This window comes from Panthera tigris, chromosome A1, assembly GCF_018350195.1.
Source record: "Panthera tigris isolate Pti1 chromosome A1, P.tigris_Pti1_mat1.1, whole genome shotgun sequence".
In the NCBI taxonomy this organism is placed as follows: Eukaryota; Metazoa; Chordata; class Mammalia; order Carnivora; family Felidae; genus Panthera; species Panthera tigris.
Genome location: NC_056660.1, coordinates 20,493,099 through 20,500,713, shown reverse-complemented (window position 1 = coordinate 20,500,713; position 7,615 = coordinate 20,493,099).

The window sequence follows — 7,615 nt, the reverse complement described above, 5'->3', positions numbered from 1 at the left end:
GTCAAATTGGCTTCCCTACAACGCCTATTGCTCATGCCAACAAGTACCCTCCTCAATGCCCATCACCCATTTTCTCCTCTCCCCCACTCCTCCATCCACCCTCAGTTTGTTCTCTGTATTTAAGAGTCTCTTGCAGTTTGCCTCCCTCCCTCTCTGTTTGTCACTATTTTTTCCCCTTTCCTTCCACCATGGACTTGTGTTAAGTTTCTCAAGATCTACATATGAGTGAAAACATGGTATCTATCTGTCCTTCTCTGATTGACTTATTTCACATAATATCTTCTGGTTCCATCAACATTGTTGCAAATGGCAGGATTTCATTCTTTCTCATTGCCAAGTAGTATTCCATTGTATATATAAACTACATCTTCTTTATCCATTCATCAGTTGATGGACATTTAGGCTCTTTCCATAATTTGGCTACTGTTGAAAGCACTGCTATAAACATTGGGGTACAAGTGCCCCTATGCGTCAGCACTCCTGTATCCCTTGAGTAAATTCCTAGCAGTGCTATTGCTGGGTCATAGGGTAGATCTATTTTTAATTTTTTGAGGAATCTCCACACTGTTTTCCAGAGTGGCTGCACCAGTTTGCATTCCTACCAACAGTACAAGAGGGTTCCCATTTCTCCACATCCTCGACAGCATCTGTTGTTTCCTGAGTTGTTCATTTTAGCCACTCTGACCCGTGTGTGGTGGTATCTCAGTGTGGCTTTGATTTGTATTTCCCTGATGATGTGTGACATTGAGCATCTTTTCATGTGTCTATTGGCCATTTGTATGTCTTCTTTGGAAAAGTGTCTATTCATGTCTTCTGCCCATTTCTTCCCTGGATTATTTGTTTTTCGGGTGTAGATTTGACGAAGAATTGATATACAGGAAATGTATCTCTCTCCTACAACACAGTAGTAAAGGAGACAAACAACCTAGTAAAAGTGCATAACCGCTTTGCACAGACACCACACAGAAGATATATGAAAGACCAATAAGAACATGAAAAAGTGTTCAATATCGTTAATCATTAGGGAAATTCAAATTGAAACCACAACCACTTCAAACTCAGTTAGAATGACTCAAATTAAAAAAGAAAACACCCTGAAAACAGCAAATATAGGCAAGAGTATAAGTGGTTGGTACTTTCATATATTGTTGATGAGATGGTAAAAAGATGCAAAGAAGGGAGTGCCTGGGTGGTGCAGTTGGTTAAGCATCAAGTCTTGGTCTTGGCTTAGGTCATCTTCTTGTGGTTTGTGAGTTCAAGCCCCACATCAGGCTCTGTGCTGATGGTGTGTATCCTGCTTGGGGTTCTGTCTCTCCTTCTCTCTGAGCTTTCCCTGCTTGTGTTCTCTCTCTCTCTCAAAATAAATGAATAAACTTAAAAAAAAAAAAGATGCAAAGAGTTATAACCACTTTGAAAAAAGTGTTGCAGTTTCTGATAAACCAAAAATCATATACCTACCCTGCAACCAGTAATTCCACTTGTAGGCATTTTCCCAAGAAAAATGAAAACATAAATTCACAAAACACCTTGTACACAAAAGTTAGTCTCAATTTTATTTGTCATAAGCGTAACCCAGAAAACAACCGAGGTGTCCATCAGTGGAACAGGATGAATTGTGGTATATTCATACAAAAGAATACCACGGAACAACTAAGAAGGAAAATCTACAGATCAATGCAACAAGGTGGTTGAATCTGCAGCATATTATGTTGAGAGAAAAAAAACCTTATACAAGACTATATATCGTACAATTCCATTTATGGGAAGTTCTAGAATAGGCAAAACTAATCTGTTGTGAAGGAAATCAGAACAGAGGTTTCCTCTGGGGAGATGAGGAAGAAGATTGCCTGGGAAGGGGCATAAGAGAACTTATTGGGATAATGGTCATTTTCTGTATCTTAGTGGTGTTTTGGGTTACACAGGTGTATGCAATTGTCAAAACTAATCAAATGTATTCTAAGGGGTTCAAGATAGTGTAGGAAGACCCTGAACGCACCTTCTTTTGCAACATAACAACTCTACAGCTACATATGGAATAATTGCATCTGAAAAAGTTCTCAAAACTAAAATAGTGCCTCTACAACAAATGACAAAAAGGTCACATTAAGAAGGGCAGGAGGGGCAGAGAGAGGCTCTTGCCAAAACCCCTCACCCCAGCCACAGGGACCCACAACTGGGAGAGATCTCAAAACTATGGAGTTTTTCTTGAGGAGTGGGGAGTTTGTGCTCCATAATGGACAGTGCAACACTTGGGTTCTGCCCCAGAGACAGCCCCCAAAACCAAACTAGCAGGAATTATGTCCAGACGAACCATAGAACTGTAAGGAACAAAGAATCCACTCTTAAGGGCTCACACAGAGACTCACTTGCCCCAGGACTTAGCACAAAAAAAGCAGTTTGAAGCACCTAGACCTTACATGTAGGAGACCTGCTTACTGAACTTACAGTGACTACTGTAAAGGAAGGAACTTAGTGGGACTCTCTATGGATAGAAGGCTAGCAGTTACCATTTCTGTAATCTCATTCCTAGATTGCACTTCTGTGCCCCACAGGTTATCTTTTATATAAGACCACTCCTTCAAGACTGGGACAGGTAGCTATTTCACCCAGTACTTAGAAACAAATCAGAAAATCATCAAAATGGGAAAACAGGAATATGTTTCAAATGAAAAAAAAAAAAAAGACAAAACCTCAGAAAAACTCTGATATACACAGAAGTAATCTGCCTGATAAAGAGTTTAAAGTAATGGTCATAAAGATGCTTATCCAACTCAGGAGAAGAATGGATGAACACAATGAGAACTTCAATGAAGATGTAGAAAATATAAGAAAGTATCAAAAAGAAGTCATAGAGCTGAAGAATGCAATAGCTGAATTGAAAAATACAGTAGAGGGATTCAACAGCAGACTTAATGAAGTAGAACAGATCAGTGAGCTAGAAGAAAAATCAATGGAATTCAACCAGACAGAGCAGAGACTTTAATACCCCATTTACATCAATGGATAGATCATCCAGACAGAAAATCAATAAGGAAACATCAACCTTAAACAACACATTACACCAGATGGGACTTAACAGACATTAACAAAACATTCCATTGAGAAGCAACCAAATACATTCTACTCAAGGGCACATGGAACATTCTCCAACACAGATCACATTAGGCCACAGAACAAATTTCAATAAATTAAAGAAGACTGAAGTCATATAAAACATCTTTTCTGAGCATAATTATACAAAACTAAAAAACCAATCACAAAAAGAAAACTGGAAAAAAACACAAAAACATGGAAATTAAACAACATGCTACCAAACGACCAATGGGTCATCAAAGAAATCAGAAGAGAAATAAGAAAATACATATCTAGAGGCAAGTGGAAACAAAAATACAGCATACCAGAATCTATAGGATGCAGTAAATACAGTTATAAGAGGGAAGTTCATAGCAATATAGGTCTCACATAAGAAATAAGAGAAATCTCAAACAATCTAACGTTACACCTAAAGGAACTAGAAAAAGAACAAATGAAACCTAATGTTAATAGAAGGAAGGAAATAATAAAAGTCAGAGCCGAAATAAATGAAATAGAGCCTAAAAAGACAATATAAAAGATCAATGAAACTAAGAGCCGGCTCCGAGAAAAGAGAAACAAAACAGACAAACCTTCAGCTAGACTCACTAAGAAAAAAGAGAGGGCTCAGATAAAGACAATCAGAAATGAAAGAGAAGTCTCAACTTATATCACAGAAATACAACATATCATATGAAACTACTCTGAACAAGTATATGCCAGTAAACTGGACCACCTAGAGGAAATGGATAAATTCCTAGAGACATGCAATCTTCCAAGACTGAATCATGAGGAAATAGAAAATCTGAATAGACAATTACTAGTGAGGACATTGAATCAGAAATAAAAAACCTCCCAACAAGTAAAAGTCCAATACCAGGTAGCTTCACTGATTAATTCTACAAAACATTCAAAGATTTAATATTTATCCTTCTCAAACTCTTTGAAAAAATTGAAGAGGAGAGAATGCTTCCAAGCTCATTTTTCAAGAAAAGCATTACCCTGCAACTAAAATCTGACAAAGACACTGCAAAACAAAACAGCAGAAAACAAACCTAAAAACAAACAAAAAAATTACAGGCCAATATCCCTGATAAATATTAATGCAAAAATTCTCAACAAAATATTAGCAAACCAAATTCAATAAAAGGATCATACGCCATAAAGGGATTTATTCCAGAGATGCAAGGATAGTTCGACATCTGCAAATCAGTCAGTCTGATATACCACGTTAGCAAAATGAAAGATAACAATCATATGATCATCTCAATTAATGCAGAAAAAGCATTTGACAAATTCAACACCCATTTATGGTAAAAACTCTCAACATAATGGGTACACAGGGAATGTACCTCAATGTAATAAAGGTCATGTATGAAAAACCCACAGCTAATATCATACTTGATGGTGAAAAGCTGAAAATGTTTCCTGTAAGATCAGGAACAAGATAAAGATGCCCACTACCCACACTTTTATTCAACAAAGTATTGAAAGTCTCAGCCACAACAATTGGCCAAAAAAAAAAATAAAGAAAAGTCATCCAAATTGGAAAGAAAGAAATAAAATTATCACTATTTGTAGATGACATGATACTATACATAGCAAACCCAAAAGACTCCACCAGAAAACCATTAAAACTAATAAATTCAATAAAAGTGAAGGATACAAAAACAATAGACAAAAATTTATTGTACTTTCATACACTAATAACAAACTATCTGAAAGAGAAATCAAGAAAACAATCCCATTTACAATGGCATCAAAAAGAGTAAAATAACTAGGAATAAATTTAACCAAGGATATCAAGGATACTCTGAAAACTATAAAACCCTGATTGAAGAAGTTGAAGGACACACAAATAATGGAAAGATATTCCATGCTCATGGATTGGAAGAATTAATATTGTTAAAATGTCTGTACTACCCAAAGCAATCTATAGATTCATTGCAATCCCTATCAAAATTCCAACGGCATTTTTCACAGAACTACAACAAATAATTCTGAAATTTGTATGGAATCACAATACACCCCAAAGAAAGCAATCTTGAGAAAGAAGAACAAAGCCAAAGGTACCATACCCCTTAACTGCAAATCTACAATAATCAAAACAGTATGGTATTTGCATAAAAAGAGACAATGGAAAAGAATAGACAGCCCCAAAATAAACGCATGTGTATATGGTCAATTAATTTGTGACAAAGGAGGCAAGAACATACAACAGGGAAAGGACACTCTTTTCAATAAATGCTGTTGGAGAAACTAGACAGCTACATGCAAAGGAATGAAACTGGGCCGCTATTTTACATGACATACAAAAATGGAGTAAAGACTTGAATGTAAGACCTAAAACCATAAAACTCCTAGAAGAAAACACAAGTGGTAAGCTTCTTGATATCAGTCTTAGTGCTATTTTTGGATTTGACTCTGAAGGCAAGGGCACAAAAGCAAAAATGAACAAGCAGGATTACATCCAACTAAAAACGTTCTGCACCATGAAGGAAACCATCAACAAAAGGAAAAGGCAACCTAGTGAATGGGAGATGTTTGCAAATCATATATCCAGTTAGGGGTTAATATCCAAGACATATAAAAAACTTCTATCAACTCAATAAGAACAACAACAAAATCTGATTTAAAAATAGGCAGAGGATCTAAATAGACATTTTTCCAAAAGAAAACGTACAGATGTCCAACAGGCACATGAAAAGATGCTCAACATCACTCATCATCAGGGAAATAAAAATCAAGATCACAATGAGATATACTTGGCAGAATGGCTAAAATAAAAAAGACAAAACAAAAAGTGTTGGCAAGGATGTAGGAAAAAAAGAACCCTGTTGAGATGTTGGAAATGTAAGTCGGCGCAGTCACTGTGGAAAACAATATGGAAGTTCCTCAAAAAATTAAAAATAGAACCACTGTATGATCCAGTAATTCCACTATTGGGTATTTACCCAGAGAAAACTAAAACACTAATTTGAAAAGATGTATGTACCCGTGTTTATAGCAGCATTATTTATAATAGCCAAGATATGGAAATAATCCAAGTATTCATTGATAGATGAATGGCTAAAGAAGAACCATGGAATATTACTCAACCATGAAAGAGGGTGATATCTTGCCATTTGCAACATGGATGGACCTTGAGGATATCAAGCTAAGTGAAGTAAGTCAGACAGAGAAAGACAAATACCACATGATTTCACTTATACGTGGAATCTAATAAACAAAGCAAACAAAAAACAAAACAAAACCCAGACTCATAGATAGAGTGGTGTTTGCTACAGAGGAGTGTTGGCAAGGGGCAGAATGGATGAAGATTATCAAGAGGTACAAACATCCAGTTATAAAATAAATAAGCCATGGGATGTAATGTATAACATGCGGAACATTGCATCAAGTTTGTATGGTGACAGATGGTAACTAGACTTGTGATCAGTTTACAATGTTTATAAATGTCAAGTCGCTATGTTGTACACATGAAATTAATATAATATGGTATGTCAATTATCCTTCAATTTTTAGAAAAGGATCCATTTAGTGGAAGGATATTAGCAAAAAAAGAAAGGGAAAAAACTCATCAAATGGTGCCATTAGGATTTATGTATTTCATGCTGTACAAAGTTTATCTGAGTAGAAAAAAAAAGTACTTTAAACACTATGGAACTCCTATAAATAAGCAATAACTCTAGTTAATGATACGTATACTGAAATAGTTAGGGAGCAATGTACTTATGAATGCATTTTACTTTGAAATGTATCCAACAAACTGACTGATAGATGAATCAAAAGATTGATAGACGGGTAGTTAATAGATTTAGATGAAGCAAAAAAAAAAGTTAATATTGGATCTAGATGGCGAGTTTTCATTATAAAATCGTTTCAAATTTTTTATATATCTGACATTTTTCATAAAATGTTGAGAAAAACCTCAATGGTTACCACCCTAATTGTTTAGAACCTGGCCCCACAAAGATTCTTTTAGGGAGGAGTATTTTATCACTGACATTGTTTGAAATTGCCAGCACATGGTGATAATAAAAAGCAGATTGACTTTCAGTCAGGTTTATTATTGTTTTTAAATTCTCAACGGCAATGCATACCCTTATTGCTGGCACCCAGGGTGGGCGCTCCTGTTAGACTGCGCTGGGTACATGGTTAGTGTCACAGAGTTGGAATAGCATGGTGACAGGAATCAAAGCCAGATCTGCCTGATTCCAAAGCCCCTTCCATGCCAATAACTTCTTTCCACATTATCCTGCTAGCTGTGCTGCAAATTATGCAAAGATGAAAAAGACATAAAATTCTTGCCTTCAAGGAGATCATAGTATGTGGAGATAGATCCATACTTCTATGTTTCTAATACAAGTGAGTACTACAGATTTTCAAATAACATGTTGGAGAAAAATGGGAGAGCTTCTTAGGAGGAGTGGTATCTGAGGTATAATTTCTTCCCTACTGAAACCTTTACCCATGTGGCTTCCTATGGTTCATAAGCTCAAGTCCAAAATCCTTAACATGGCCTACAAGATCCTACGTGATC